Raw genomic sequence first — 15,142 nt, forward strand, 5'->3', positions numbered from 1 at the left:
GGGCTATAAGCAGTCCAGTTTGTCAGGCAGATCATCCAGACTTTCATCCTCATTTTTGTTGCTTCTCATGGCCTTCTTATTTCAATGGCAAGATGGTGGGCATTTGGGAAGATGTCACCCGATGTTTTCTTTTACTCTTTGAATTAGAGGAATTCCTAGTTCTACTGATTCTATGTTCCTTCCTCACACCATTCTCTGATATTCTGATCATATCTTTCTTTTCATAACATTTTCCTATTGAAGCTATTTATAATCTTTTAGGATTAAGCAGAAATGAGGCTTCCGTCCTTACCTCTAATTTGCCCTCTTTTAACCTCAGTTTGCTTTCAAGCACTCATCAGAAGGCCTGCCGAGGAGATACTAGTTCCTTCTCACACGGAAACAGAATTTCAAAAGAGAGCCCCTGTGAAAAAGAAAATATATGTTTCTCTTCTCCTTTTCTTAGCATATGCCCCTTATCAAGAACATATACTCCACAATAAAAATAATGTGTCAGAAATCCCATTAAGTTTCTTTTGAGGATCCAGTTTTCATAAGCTTATGTGTGAATCGGATCCAAGAGGAAAATTACTCTTCTTGAATCAAACCTATCTGCTTACCTATCCAGCTGGCATGGACAGGCAAAGCAAAAAATAAAACAGCAAATCCAAACCTTAGACCTGGTTCCAGCCTCTTTTCCTTTGCTATCAATTTGACATGTTTCATGAGAGCTGAACCGACCAGAAAAAAAATCGTTGGGAAAATTCTGGAGACCAAGTTTTTTTCCCAGAGGATGGCTGTCACCACTTGCTCAAGGTTTTTTCACCTTAGAAACTCTGCCAGGATTGGACACACCCAGGCCTGAGCTGATGTGCTGTACGCGCCTTCTTGCTTGTCATGAACAAACTTGATCATTCTGGTGTCTTAACTCTAAGCTTCTTTCTCACTCACAACCTCCAGTCTGATGGATAAAAGACACAAACTTGATTTTCTTCTCTGTCCAACCAGACTGATCATTGCATCATCTCAGAGATGCCTTCTTCATATGGGATGTTAAGGAGAGAGTACCTTGGTCTTTGCTTTAAAATGCTGATTGAATCAAATCTTGTTCCTTGCTTCCTGTGATGTTTCCTCTCTAGCACTTTTCCCAAGCCTGTCTTTGTTTTCTCAGCCGAGGTGTATTTTGCATCTTACATTCTATATGTCTATAAGTTTCCGTCTTTGAACTGAGCAATGTACACTAGCAAATGTTTCACAGAATAAAACTGAGATTGCTGTTTAACACCTACCTTTAGCTGAGCATCAATTTTCTCCTTAAACAACTGTCCAGAGCCAAGGGGAGTGGCATAATAGAATATTTCATAAGTAAATTTCCCCCATATTGTGTTATGTTCTTGACAATTTGGATTCAGAGTTGCTTCTGAGATTATCAGTTCAGACAGTAACCTCTCCTGTTCTAAGGGCATCATAGGAAAAAGCAAAAAGCAAAAAAAAAAAAAAAAAAGTTTGCACTCAGAGTGATTGTTTCTTTTCATCAGTGTGTTTGATCACAAATGAAATCTGGAAGGGCCAAGTAGTACACATTTCCTCAGGGCACCTGAGAGTCAGAGGACAGAGAATTTATTTTCTTGGTTTGCCCTAATCCTTCTGCTGCCTGTTTTCATTAGATACCAAGGCCATTAAACATTATGTTGCCCAAGCAGATTGGAGACTCACAGAGATGGGCTTCCTTTGGCCCATCCAGAAAGCTCTTTCAGAAATGTGTTTTGAGCTCTTTGACACACGCTGGGCATCATAAACTCCTGCTGCTTTTCCTCTCTTCCCTCCCCCTCAGTAATCTCTCCCCTTTACTCCCTCTCTCTTACAGCGAGTTCCCTGTTTTTAGCTGAGTCACAGCAGCTGGCTGGCACCTCCAGGGTCATACTGTACGTAACACAGAATCCTCTCTGTTGGCTACCATGGTGCTTCTAAAGAGGGGCTGTGGCAGCCGCTGCAAAGCATCCTGGGTCCTCCAGCCCAGCCCTCCTTTGAAGCCCTGAAGCAAGCGGCTGGCAGGAGCCTGGGGCAGTTCAGGGCTCCAAAGTTCCTGGCTAACATGGCTTCACTGAATCCCAGGGCTCCTGTTGCTGCCGAGATGCTGCTCAGAAGTAAGCCCTTAAGAAATTCAGAACAAAATCCAGGCGGACAGAAGCAGAGTCATATGGCCTCTCAAAGCCAATGGCTGCCAGGAAATAGTCTCAAACCTGCCAGAGCCTTGGCACCAGGCCTTGAGCCCTGCCAGTGGGTGAATAGTGGGATGGGAGGATTGGTCACATTCTCCTTTTCCAGTCAACTGGATTGTGCCTGGGCACAGAAGAGCACACATGGAAGCAGGAAGCCACCATCTATCACTTTCTCTCCTGAAAATAAATGCTGGCCTGTTTAAGTAAAACTATACCCTAACCAGGAGGAACAGTACAGATTTTCATGGGTAAAAACACAATCTTCTGGCTTTCAGAAACTTAAAACTGGATGGCTCCCCACTTCCAAAAAACTGTCTGGAGGCTGAATATTTTACAAACTGTAGATTCTACAGCTTTCAGGTTGATTTATTTATTCTTTTTTCTCCACTCCTTTCCACATTATTGATTCCTATCTGATTCTTGCTCTAAGAAATGATTTTCTTTTACAAATAATTTAATAAACCTAATGTTATGCTAATGATGATGACAATGATAGCTAAGGCATACCTTGTTCTTTCTGCAGCTTGGTGGGAGAAAATCTGCAGATTATTAACATTTCTTAAATGTATGGGTTTTTTTTTTTTTTTTAAACACATATACTTTAGCTTCAAGGTTAACATAAAGGAAGAAGTAATTGATCCTAAATGGCAAATTTTAAATCACTAAGAAGCCCCGCATCACATTCAAGGCATGACTTGTAAGGAAAGTTAAACTGATTTAAACAAATGCTAAGCGACAGAGGAATTTAAAAAGATAAAATGAGATGAAGGCAGCAGCTGCTTTTTGTAGCTTTATGGAGACATTAATACAAACTTATAAAGCCAGATTATTTATTATCATAACCATGGTGCATACAGACACAAATTAAAGCAAATAATAAAAAGACAGAAATGGAGCACATCATCTCAAAATATTTACATTTTTCAGTTAAAGAGGCTCAGTGAAATACACGAGATAGGCTATTTCACCTCAAAAGCCAAACTTTTTAATTAGGATGGTTTTCTTCAGCTGTCAATGCCAAAGAAAGCCAAAGGTAAGCAAAAGTATCACTTAGAAGATAGAGAACAGCAAAGGAAAAAGTGACATTTGAAATGAACCCCTGAGGAGTTATTAGTAATTGTTTTTCTGAGAAGTTAAGACCTACAATATGTGACAGAACAGGTTCATTTTGGATTCAATGTGTTAAAATGTTTTTATTCCTGGTTAAGCCATTTTTAATAAACAAAATAAATTATAATTCATTTGCTAGAAGCCAGACGATTCATCAGTGCAACAGGTGTAAATATTTTAGAGAATATGATCAGCCTGTACTTTTAAAATTCTGAATTATTTTTTATTCCTTATAACAAAATCTATATTCTTGTTTCAGTTAGAAAGAACTGATGGTTCAGAGGCAGGATTGAAATGAGAAAAAATACCCACAATTCTCCGGCAAAGAACAGCCCCTGTTCAGAAACAAAATGGGAAACTACGTATGGAAAAAAAATAAATGTCTGCTAGATCAACAATAGTAACATAAACCACAATGAAAGAGGATGACTTAGAAAAACAAGAGCTGTTGATGGAAAGAGATGAAGAGGAATGAACTGTTTTACTATGAGGCAATGAATTGCTTAACCTGAGATTATGGTGTAGGTGAGAAATCAAAATGGTTAGTCTAGAAATGTCAGAAGAGTAGACATCATCAAGAACTTCTACTAGAGCGATAGGTACCTAGTAGTTACTCAACTAAAGCCTTACTGTTTAAATACAGGCCTGCTTTGGATGTTTGCAGAGCCTGGAACAAGAATATAAATGGTGGCCCACTTGCCATGGATCTAAACATTTAAAAGTTTTAAGAAATGGTTAAAGTAAAATATGTTCTGTCCACATCCCTTGACAAATATACTTCTCAATATCCAGAAGGCCAGGTTTGAATGTAGGATTCTTGGAAGACTTGGAGACCTGTGGTCCAATATGAAGAGCTGGCCTATGCCCCTGGCTCACCCATTCTCATCCTACCCACCCTTATCTCACCCTTATCTTCCTTCCACACCACAGGGTCTTGTGCCCATGCATATAGACACTTGAGCCTATAGGTTCAACATCTGAACAGCCCACCGCAAAGGGAAGCCCAGGGCCAACCCAATGGCCTTGAAATATTCATACTACGGTACAGTCCACCCTTAGAAAGACAGACCCAGGGAAGAGGCCCACTCAGTGACCATTTGGGGCAGGGTGTTGTACCCAGAGTGTGGTCTAGAAGTGGGAGCAAGGGCTCCAGGAGGGCATGTCCTCTTTGCTCCCCAGTGTGGGAAGCGGTGCAGCTGGAGATGGGGTTCAGGGCAGAAGTTCCTGACCCAGGTCTAAGGGCAGTATTAAAATCATGTCATTTACAACTTCCAACTACAAAATAATAAGTCATGGAGATGTAAAAATAAAAAAATAAAATCACCTACTCTAACTCAGACATTTAATAAGTCTACAAAATACAGTGCATGTAAAACATGGCTTCAGGTGGGATGAATTTCGGTGTTAAGAGTCTGTGATTTAATTGCTATTATAGCAACTGTTTCACTGTAAGAAGGATAGAAAGACAATTGATTTTGGATATTGATCTTGTATCATGCAAAGTTGCTAAACTCACTAGTTCTAACGGCTGTTGTTTTGTTTGTTTTTGCTATATTCCTTAGGATTTTCTACACAGACAATCATGTCTTCTGAGATAAAGACAATTTTACTTTTCTATTTGTCTTATGTCACTGGCTAGAACTTCTGATACAATGTTGAACAGAGATGGTAAGATTGGATACTCTCTGGTCTTCTTTATCTTCAGGGGAAAGCATTTAATCTTTCATCACTCAGTGTGATGCTAGCTGTAGGATTTTTGATGATACCCTTTATCAGGTTGAGGAAGTTCCCTTTTATTCTCAGTTTTCTTTCTTAAAAGTGTTTATTATAAAGGGACACTGAATTCTATCAAATTTTTTTTTTCTGCATCCATTGAAATAATTATGCTTCTTTTTTCTTTTTAGTCTGTTAATATGGCATGATTTGAATTTTTGTTAAACCAACTTTGTATTCTTGCGGGGAATAAACCCCATTGATATATTATTCTTACTAGAGTCAATTTGTTAAAATGTTAGAAATTTTTGCATCTATGTTCATGAGGGATATTGGTTTGTAGGTTTCTTTCCTTGTAATATCATTAATTTTGACAGTATAATGCTGACCTCCCAGAATACATTGAAAAATATTCCCTATTCCTTACTTTTCAATGTTTACAAGAGTTTGTGTAGAATTGGCATTATTTATTCCTTAAATAGTTGGTAGAATCCATCTAGGAAGCCATTTGGGCCTGAAGTTTTTTTTTTGGGGGGGGGGGAAGGAATTGGACAATATATTCAATTTATTTAGTATATATAGATTGTGTCTTTGAGCAGTTTGTTCACTTCATTTAAGTTGTCATATTGACCTAAATTATTCATTATGTTCTCTTATTATCCTTTTTATGTCTGTAGTATTTATAATAATGTCCCCTCCTCTCATTTCTGATATTGGTTATTGGTGTATTCTCTTATTTTTGATCAGTCTGGCTAGAACCTTATCAATCTTATTGATCTTCTCAATAGCTTTTGGTTTCACTGATTTTTTTTTCTATTGGTTTTATGTTTTTTATTTCTTTGCTTTCCGACCTTTTATTATTTCCCTTTATGTCTCTCTTTACTTTTTCTGTTTAATTTCCTCTTATTTTTCGGGTTTCTTAATATAGAATATTAGGTCATTGATTAGAAACATTTTTTCTTTCTGTTATAGAGGTTTAGTGCTGTAAATTTCTCTTTAAGTATGACATCCTGTGAATTTTATATATCATGCTCTCATTTTCATTTCATTCAGTCCAAAATACTTTTTAATTTCCTTTTTGATTTCTTCTTTAACGCATGGGTCATGCTTCCTTTTATAGATCATACTTTTGGAGTTGTATCTAAAAAGTTTTATAGTTTTATTTTACAGTTAGGTTTTTGATACATTTTGATTTAATTTTGATATAATATATGAGGCAGGTGTTGAAGTTACTTTTTCTACAAAAGGATGCCCAATGATTCCAGTACTATTTGTTGAAAAGACTATTCTTTCTGTATTATAATGACTTTTGAAACTTTGTAAAATTTCAGTTAGACTACACTTTTGTGGGTTTATTTCTGAACTTTCTATTTTGTTTCATTGACCTTTGTACCTATCCTTTCACCATATCACATTGTCATATTGTAGATTTATAATGTCTTGATATCAAGGAGCATGAGTTCTCCAACTTTTCCTTCCTATTCAGGACTTTTTTTCGGCTATTCTAGTTCCTTTTTTCCACATAAAATTTAAAATCATCTTATTGATCTCTAGATAAAACTTTCCTGGGATTTTGATTGGGGTAGTGTTGAATAAATCAAGTTGGTATCTTAATAATATTGAGTCCTTCCAATCCACAAAACAGATACAACTCTCCACTTATTTAGATCTTTTAAAAATTTCTTTACTCATTTTTTGTAGTTTACAGCACAGAGATTCTGAATATATTCCTTTAGATTTTTATATGAGTGCTTCAATTGTTTATACTATTTTAAGTGGTATTCCTGACTCTGTATGATATTTCAGTATGGTTCAGCCTGGTCTCTTCCGGTGGTTCTTTCTTGGTGTTAGGCGCTTTCTTCAGATTTCTGTAGATTTTCAAATTATTTCTCTGTGTGGCTCTCCCCTTTCTGTGTATCTTTCTTTTCTTTTCTACTCTGCTGTCCCCAATTTCTCAACTCGGTCTCTTCAACTCAGAATCCTGCAGGCTCTGTTTTGTTTTTCCCTCCCTGCCTTGTAGCCTGGATACTCTCTCTAGGCAGTAGGTGGGGCCCATAGCACCTATCTAGTTTGCTTCCCTTCCTGTAGTAATTCTTGTGCTGCATTGCCTGTTGAGCAATGCCTGAAAAATCACTGTTTCATATATTTTCATCTCTTTTTATCATTGTTTAAGGTAGGAGGGTGTATCTAGTCCCCATTACTCCATTGTGGCTGGAAACAGAATTTTCCACTACAGCTCTTGACATGAATTATATGTAATATAATTGTACAATATAACCTTTCCACTCTGCCTCTATTTCAGGCACACTAAACTTCATTCAATGTTCATATATACTGAGCTAACGCCCAAAGGGCCCTTGTACATAGTCTTTCCTTTGCTCAAATTGCTTTTTCCTCCTGCTGTCCACTCAACTCCTACTCACCCTTCAGATTACATGCAGTCATCACTTCTCCAGTGGAAGTGTTCTCTGACTTCCCTAAATTGTCAGATTCCCTGTTATATACTCTCATAACATTTACCTCATTTCTAATTTTACATTTACGTATAACTATTTGATGCATGTCTGTTTCCTCCTCAGAACTGTAATAAGCATAGGGACTCTGTCTTTGCCTATCATTTTATCCAATACAGTGCCTGGCACATAGTAGGTGCTCATCAAATATGTGTAGGATAGGTGAACAAAATGAGACTACTTCCAAATTCATCTTTTGTGCAAAGTTTTATTGTTTCCTATATTTTCTTTCATAGGGAATGCACCAATCAGTTATTATAGCTTTTCTCCCATAAAATTAAAACTTTCTGTATCTCACCAAAGCAAAATTAACAAAAGGACAACTGCTCTATCAAATTGTAACATCATTCACTATTCGGAGACAACTAATTTAAGTCTTATTGTTAAGTAAACTGCTGATAGGAGAATTCTGCAATGAATTAGTGCACTTAAATTGTCATTTACTCATCACAGATGCAGTAAAGACCAACTTGGCACAATCAGGCAAACAGAATCTGACTCATGAGGGATATCAGATTTCCTTACTTCCATTTTGGTTTCATCTTTCTAGTTTGTTTGAAAACTCATAAAAACCATATGATGAGTTTTCAAATAAAACTAGTGGTAGTTCCATGCTGACTTTTTGCCCCCTATAGTTTGAGTTTTTACTTGAGGGTTGTGATCCTGGTATCACAAACAACCATCCCAAGGAAATATTCTTGCATTGCATATTACAGTATGAGGTAGATGCGGAATCTGATGGCTAATTGCTTTCCAGGGGGTGGTTCTATCACTTGCATTTCAAGTCAATTTAAATGTTGATATCCAAAAATGACTTATTTGATAGAGTTGTTGTTAATTTGATTGAAACAGTTGCCAGAGTACCCCTGGATATTTTTTGTAGTTGTAGGAAGAACACACAAATTGATTTACTTCTCAATTTTTGTTATAACTCAGAGTATACCTCAAGGTTAGTCATTACTAGTTCCCACTTAAAATAGAGACATACTTTATTATAATCATCCTCAAATACAGCAAACGGTCCCAAAGTTAAAAATAAAATTTGAGATCTATTGAGAGATACATATAAAAGATTTTCCTCCCCTTTGCTTTTGTTTCACTATCTGAAAAATCTGAGAAATAATTGCTACTTACCTTCCCAGCAGAAAAATTATGAGAATTATTAAAATAATATATGTAAATTACTTTGCTGTCAGAAGCCCTGCATACCTGTGTAATATATTACATTGTTAAAGACTCATATTAGTAGACTTTAAATTTTATCTTAATGCTCAAATAAGTAATTCCCGTATACAGCTCAATGTATTGGCCCTAATTTTTCTTTTTTAAGGAGACAGGTGCTGCTTTAATTAATTTGAATGGACACAGATTTAAAATTGCCCCTGTAAGAAAGCATTGTTGTATTAATGTTACTAATATTAAACATAGTCAGAAGCTTGTTCTCATTTCCGTGGGACTTCTACCTGTTTTGAATGTAGCACTTTTATTTAATAATTCTGACCTCCTGATAGAAATGCAGCATTCTTGGTGATGTACAATAATAACGTAGAATGCCTGGGTTTTTGGAGTCAAACATTTCTGGATTCAAATTCCATCTTTGCTACACATTAACTGTGTGACCCAGAGCAAGTTCCTTTTTCCCTCTGTGGGCTTGCTTATGTTCTCTCTGTGTCAAATGAGTGATAATCCCACAGGGTTTCCTGGGGATTAGTGACCTTCACATAAAACACTGAGTACAAATGGGATAGTCACCGACTGGCAGTTATCATTATTACTAAAAACTGCACTATGCATGCAATACTGTGATTTGGCATTAATAATTAAGGAAAAAACCTATACAGGCATACCTCATTTTAGTGTTCTTTGCTTTATTGTGCTTCGTAGATATTGTGTTTTTTACAAATTGAAGGTTTGTGGCCATTCTGCATCGGATAAGTCTACCAGCACCATTTTTCCAATGGCATTTGCTCACTTTCTGTTTCTGTGTCATATTTTGGTAGTCCTCACAATATTTCAAACCCTACACCAGCAAAAAAGATTAGGACTCAATGAAGGCTCAGATGATGGTTAGCATTTTTTAGCAATAAAATACTGTTAAATTAGGGTATGTACATTGTTTTTTAGACATTATGTTATTGTACACTTAATAGACTACAGTATAGTGAAACATAACTTTTATACGCACTGGGAAACCAAAAAATTCGTTTGACTTGCTTTATCGCGATATTTGCTTTATTACGGTGGTCTGGAACAGAAGCCGCGATATCTCTGAGGTCTGCCTGTACTTAGAGATGGTTTTCTGTGTTTGGTCACCATGTGATTTATAGGCATTGTTTTATGTAAGTCTCACAAAACTGTAATACTGTCTTTTTATTCCCCATTTTGCAGATATGGAAACTGAGGCTAAATGAACTCAAGTAATTTGCTCCAGGTGGAAACAGGATTTGAATTTAGATGTGTTGGATTTCAAAGTCTGAGCAACAAGCCTTAATTCTGAAACTGAACTGTTCATCTGCTGTTTAAGTTTCTTCTTCAATAAATGATACAGATGACTCTCTGTATTTAGGTATCTCTTTTATTCTGTATCCAGGATTTTTTGTTTGTTTGTTTCCTTTTGCATTGTTTTAACAGCTTTTGAGGTAGGAAGCAATTTTGTGAGTTTGGTTAAATAGGAAAATGCAGGATAGCTTTCAAATTTGCTTATGTGTATATGTATTTTTTCTAGAATTTTGAATATTCATTCATCACCATACATTATCACTAAAGTTATAGTGAGGGGCAATGGAACTGCTGCCTATATTCCAAAAACATTTCCCTAGGAAGTACAAGGTGATTTGCAATTTATGTAGGAGGAGTTACCACCCCATTTTCCTTCTCAAAGTCTCTCTAGTATTAGGACATACACGTAGTTAGATCACCTTCAATATTTATGATCTTTTGCCTGTTACCTCTCCTTCCAAAATGCTAATTTATAATTGAAAACCACTTGACAGATAAGAAGGCCATTGAAGACCTATAGCCTTGCTCCTAGTTTTATTATAAATGACTGAATTGATAAGTAACATGGGATATATGAGGGTAATACCACTTGGAATATTCTGTGAAGAGTTCATCAATTGTATTCTACATCTCTGCTCCACATTAATAAGCTTACAGACTCACACAGGATATGAAAGAGGTCAAAGGAAGACTGCACAGTTTTAATATTATTTTAATTTTAATTAAAGCAATACATGAACATATTTTAAAAAATCAATTTGTTGCCACGGATTTATTATAGAAGTATTACCCCCTGCCTTCTCTCTATTTAGTCCTGTCTCTGAGACACAAAAAACATTTAACTCTTTAGATGTTATTTTCTGGAATTTATCTCCATATTTTTAAGTAATATACTTATAATTTCTTGATATATAAATTTTGGTACTTTTAACTTCTTTTTGATAGATGGAAATTTAGATCACTTATACCAACCCTCTTCTTTCTTCCCATTCTTCTTCTTATACGTATAGCAATATTTTAATCAGATTAATAATCAGTATTTACATGCACATGACCACATAAATACCATTTGCTTCAAGTCATGTAGATATTATGTTTATACGTCTTTTTTGCGTGGCTGTTTGTTTTGCCAATAGTTTTTAATCACTTTTATTATTTTCTAGGTCTATTTGTCATGATTCCCTATTTAATACTTTTTCAAATGCACCGTTATACTAGAATTTTTTTTTTCCTTTTTCCTGAATCCCTCCCTTCCAGACCCAAGAGGAGAGTATTTGATCATTTTCAATAATTAACCGTTTGCTTATAAGCTATGGAACAGTGGGGAAAATGTCTGTATGGATTACCTTTATGTTTCCAATGCCTGGGATAGTGCTAGGCACATGGTATATTATATACTCAATACATACTTGTGGAATGAATGGGCATACAGTGTGGTTTAAATACACGCACTTTGAAGAAAGAGGGAGCTAAATATCACATTCATTATCACAAGCTCTTAAATGATCCTCAGCATTGAACAAGGAAGCAGAAGGTATTAGAGTACTTTCGGGCTTCCCTGGTGGCGCAGTGGTTAAGAATCCACCTGCCAATGCAGGGGACACGGGTTCGAGCCCTGGTCTGGGAAGATCCCACATGCTGCGGAGCAACTAAGCCCGTGCGCCACAACTACTGAGCCTACACTCTAGAGCCCATGAGCCACAACTACTGAAGCCCGTGCGCCTAGAGCCCGTGCTCCGCAACAAGAGAAGCCACCGCAATGAGAGGCCCGCGCACCGCAACTAGAGAAAACCTGCGTGTGGCAACGAAGACCCAACGCAGCCAAAAATAAATAAAATAAAATAAATAAATTTATATATATATATAAAAGAGTGCTTTCACAGTTTTCCTCTCCTCTCTATTGTTGCTAAGGAGGTTAACAGTTCTTTATGGGATGCTTTTGTCCCACAGACTGGTTAAATCCAACTCTCTCTTAGTTTTTCTGTTTATCTAATTAAAATTTTAAAGACGAATTCAAAATACTTTCTAAGTAGAAAAATAACGCCACACTTTCTATCTTAAACCCCAAGTTCATTCCCCCGACAGGCAGGCATCTATCTCATTTTCAGGCTGAAGGACCGTGGGAAGTACAAAGAGCAGCAAAGTGTCTGGAACAGAGCAAACTGGCTCTCTTTGACTCATCCCCCATTCGTCCTCTTCTGCTCCTTGTCAGTGAGAACTTGAGTTCTTCAAACTCTGCTATTTCCAAAGCAAATATTTTAAACCCTCAGTGGCTATAACTCTCCTACGACAGTGTAAACTCAACCAACTCATAAAACACAAATACAGATTTGTCTACATTTATTGATAAAGTGCTTGCAGCATTATCCAGAATTAAGGTGCTGAGATGAGATTTATAGCTTGCCCTTGGAGTGAGAAGAGAGGAAGAAGTTTGGCTGAACTCAACATAAATTGACGTGAAACACTGACACGCAGGAGTCGACATGCCGCCATCGCCTCCTTGCTCACTCCTGAATTGGTTTCTAACACACCTGCTACTATTCCTTTTCCTTATTTACCTGTGATAGTACAAGGAAGCAGGGATACATCTTTCCCTACTTTGAGCATAGGGGGAGGCCATGGGAATTCTGGGGAGTTGCTTTACTCTAGAAAAGGAAGGCATTTTCCCTGAATCTGAAGTTTCAAACTCTTCTCTTAAGACACACTGTAATTAAACAGCTTGTGTGTCGCTTCATAAAACATATGGGAAACCGTCGCTTGTTTTATTCAGGATAGGGTGCACTTGTTGGGAAGATCTATCAAGTCTTTGTCTAAGGCTTTAGTTATGAACAGAAATTCATTGGCAAATGTCAGGTGACAGAAGAGAAGGTTAGTCACAGAATCAAATGCAGTGCAAATCTGAGGACATTTAACATGGTAAATATTGTCCCCTACACGTGAATTTCAAAACAACAAAGAATCAGGACGGGGAAAGCAAGTGTCCTTGTTACAAAGGAAAGCTCTGAGAACGTAGCGAGCGAAACTCTCTTTTGCCTTGAAAATCTGCTGTAAGCCTGGGAAACTAAAGATGCTTCCTTTGGTAACTCATCTTGGCCTCTGATGTCCCTTTAGTCAATCTATTTGCCTTTGTCATGTCTCCAACGGGACATGAACAAGAGCATAAATTGAAGCTAAATCCAATTCAGAGCACAGAGGCAAACTTTAAGCTGCTGTCAGAAACAACCCTTAAAAATCCCATCTCCCAATAATACTCTGTATTTTAGCATCAAGACTTAATAACAAATGCTTAGAATGACAGTGAGAGGAGCGGCATTTTTTCATAGGGAAAACAAAAGAATGGGAAACCCCAGAATGTATTGAACTCTGAGTTGCCATTATTTACCTTATCAAGATTTCTTCTGCAATTGTTCTCATTAACAATTTCAATGAAAGCCTAGTTTTCCCAAGTCAAAATGGGGAACATTCTCCCATACTGGCCATGAACATTTATGAACTTAAGATCTGAAAATGTAGGCAAATGTTCAATATTTAAATTAGTCTTTTCTAAAATTACCCATATCCCGAAGTCTTCATTCTAGGTGAGAGGCAATGAGTATAAAAAGGAATTTAGAGTTAACAATTTGAAAGGATTTTAATTCTGTTATGTAAAGCTTTTTTTTCCTAATAAAGAAGAATATATTTTCATTCATCTTCTTGTTAATGACAGGGTTTCTGAATGTGTGTTAGTGCCATATCCTCCAAGGCTCATCCTATTTCAATTTCAGTGATGGTCTCTCATCATCTAAGAAATTCATTTCCCAGTCCCTGAACTTGGTCTTTCCTCTGCCCTCAATACTTTTTACTCAGAACCTTTACAAGGCTCACTACTTCCCTTCAAACTGATAAACTTTTAGGTGTTACCTTTCTTAAGAAACTTCCCTATCCACTCTTTCCATTTCACATCGGTTCCTTTCTCCTTACAGTATTTTAATTTTCTTTATAACACTTACAATATCTAAAAAACACATTACTACAAATATATTAATATTATTGTTTTAAAATTATATCAATTGTTTACTTGACTAGTTATTGTCTTCACCCGTAAAATATAAACACTTAAACAACACGGACTTTTATTTTATTCACTTCTATGCCTCCAGTGTTTACTATATTACCACCACATAGTATGTACTCAGTACATATGTGTTCAAAGACTTTTTTGAATGAATACATACATTATTGAACCAAAATGATAAAAGTCCAAATGCTTTGCAATGTATATAATCCTCAACTCACGGCTTCATTATAAACTTTTGGTCCCAACTGCCAAAACTTCTACATGCATGGCCTATGTTTCACCCTTATTGAATTACTTCTTATTAACTATGATACTTTAGAAATCTCCCCCTTTGCCTATGAGGCTCAGTTCTTGTGGAGAGTTATCACTCGATTTCAAATGTCACTTGCTGTGTGAAAATATTTCCAGCTCTTCTGGACTGAGCTCGCTTCCTATGTTCTCATAGCATGTTATATAAATTTCTGTTATAGCATTTACCAGATTCTAGTATAATTTTTTGCTGTACAACTGTCTTATGACATTTTATGCCTAGAGTCTTGGGAAATGCCTGGCATATATATATTAAGTACTCTGGACATGTTTACTGAATAAGTAAATCCTACAAACTCAGCAACAGCCTAATTTCTAACCACAAATCATTTCATAACGTATTTTTTTTCAAATTCAATATTATGCTCTAAGGATGTTTCAGTTCTTTCTGGACTCTCTAAGCAATTGTGAACGGCAAAGTGGGCAAAAAGAATGTTGGTCATGTAACCTGGAGAAGGCCGTAGTTGACATTTAATAATATTCAAATACTTGCAAGGAACAAAGCTAAACGATCTTATTATTTCCCCTCAAAATAGCCAAATGAGAATAGACTGGTCCTTTTATGAGTGTGTTTTTTAGGTAAGCCTCTTAATAAAACTTGCAGATTAGAGACTTATGAATTGTATTTCTACGAAAGGGTGTGGAGTCTCATTCTCTGCCAGTTGTGAAGGATATACCAGACAGGTATCTTTTTAAGAAGCCTACAAGAACTAAAGGATGTTTTGCCAGCCTATAATTCT

Source organism: Eubalaena glacialis, chromosome 17 (assembly GCF_028564815.1).
Source record: "Eubalaena glacialis isolate mEubGla1 chromosome 17, mEubGla1.1.hap2.+ XY, whole genome shotgun sequence".
Lineage (NCBI taxonomy): Eukaryota > Metazoa > Chordata > Mammalia > Artiodactyla > Balaenidae > Eubalaena > Eubalaena glacialis.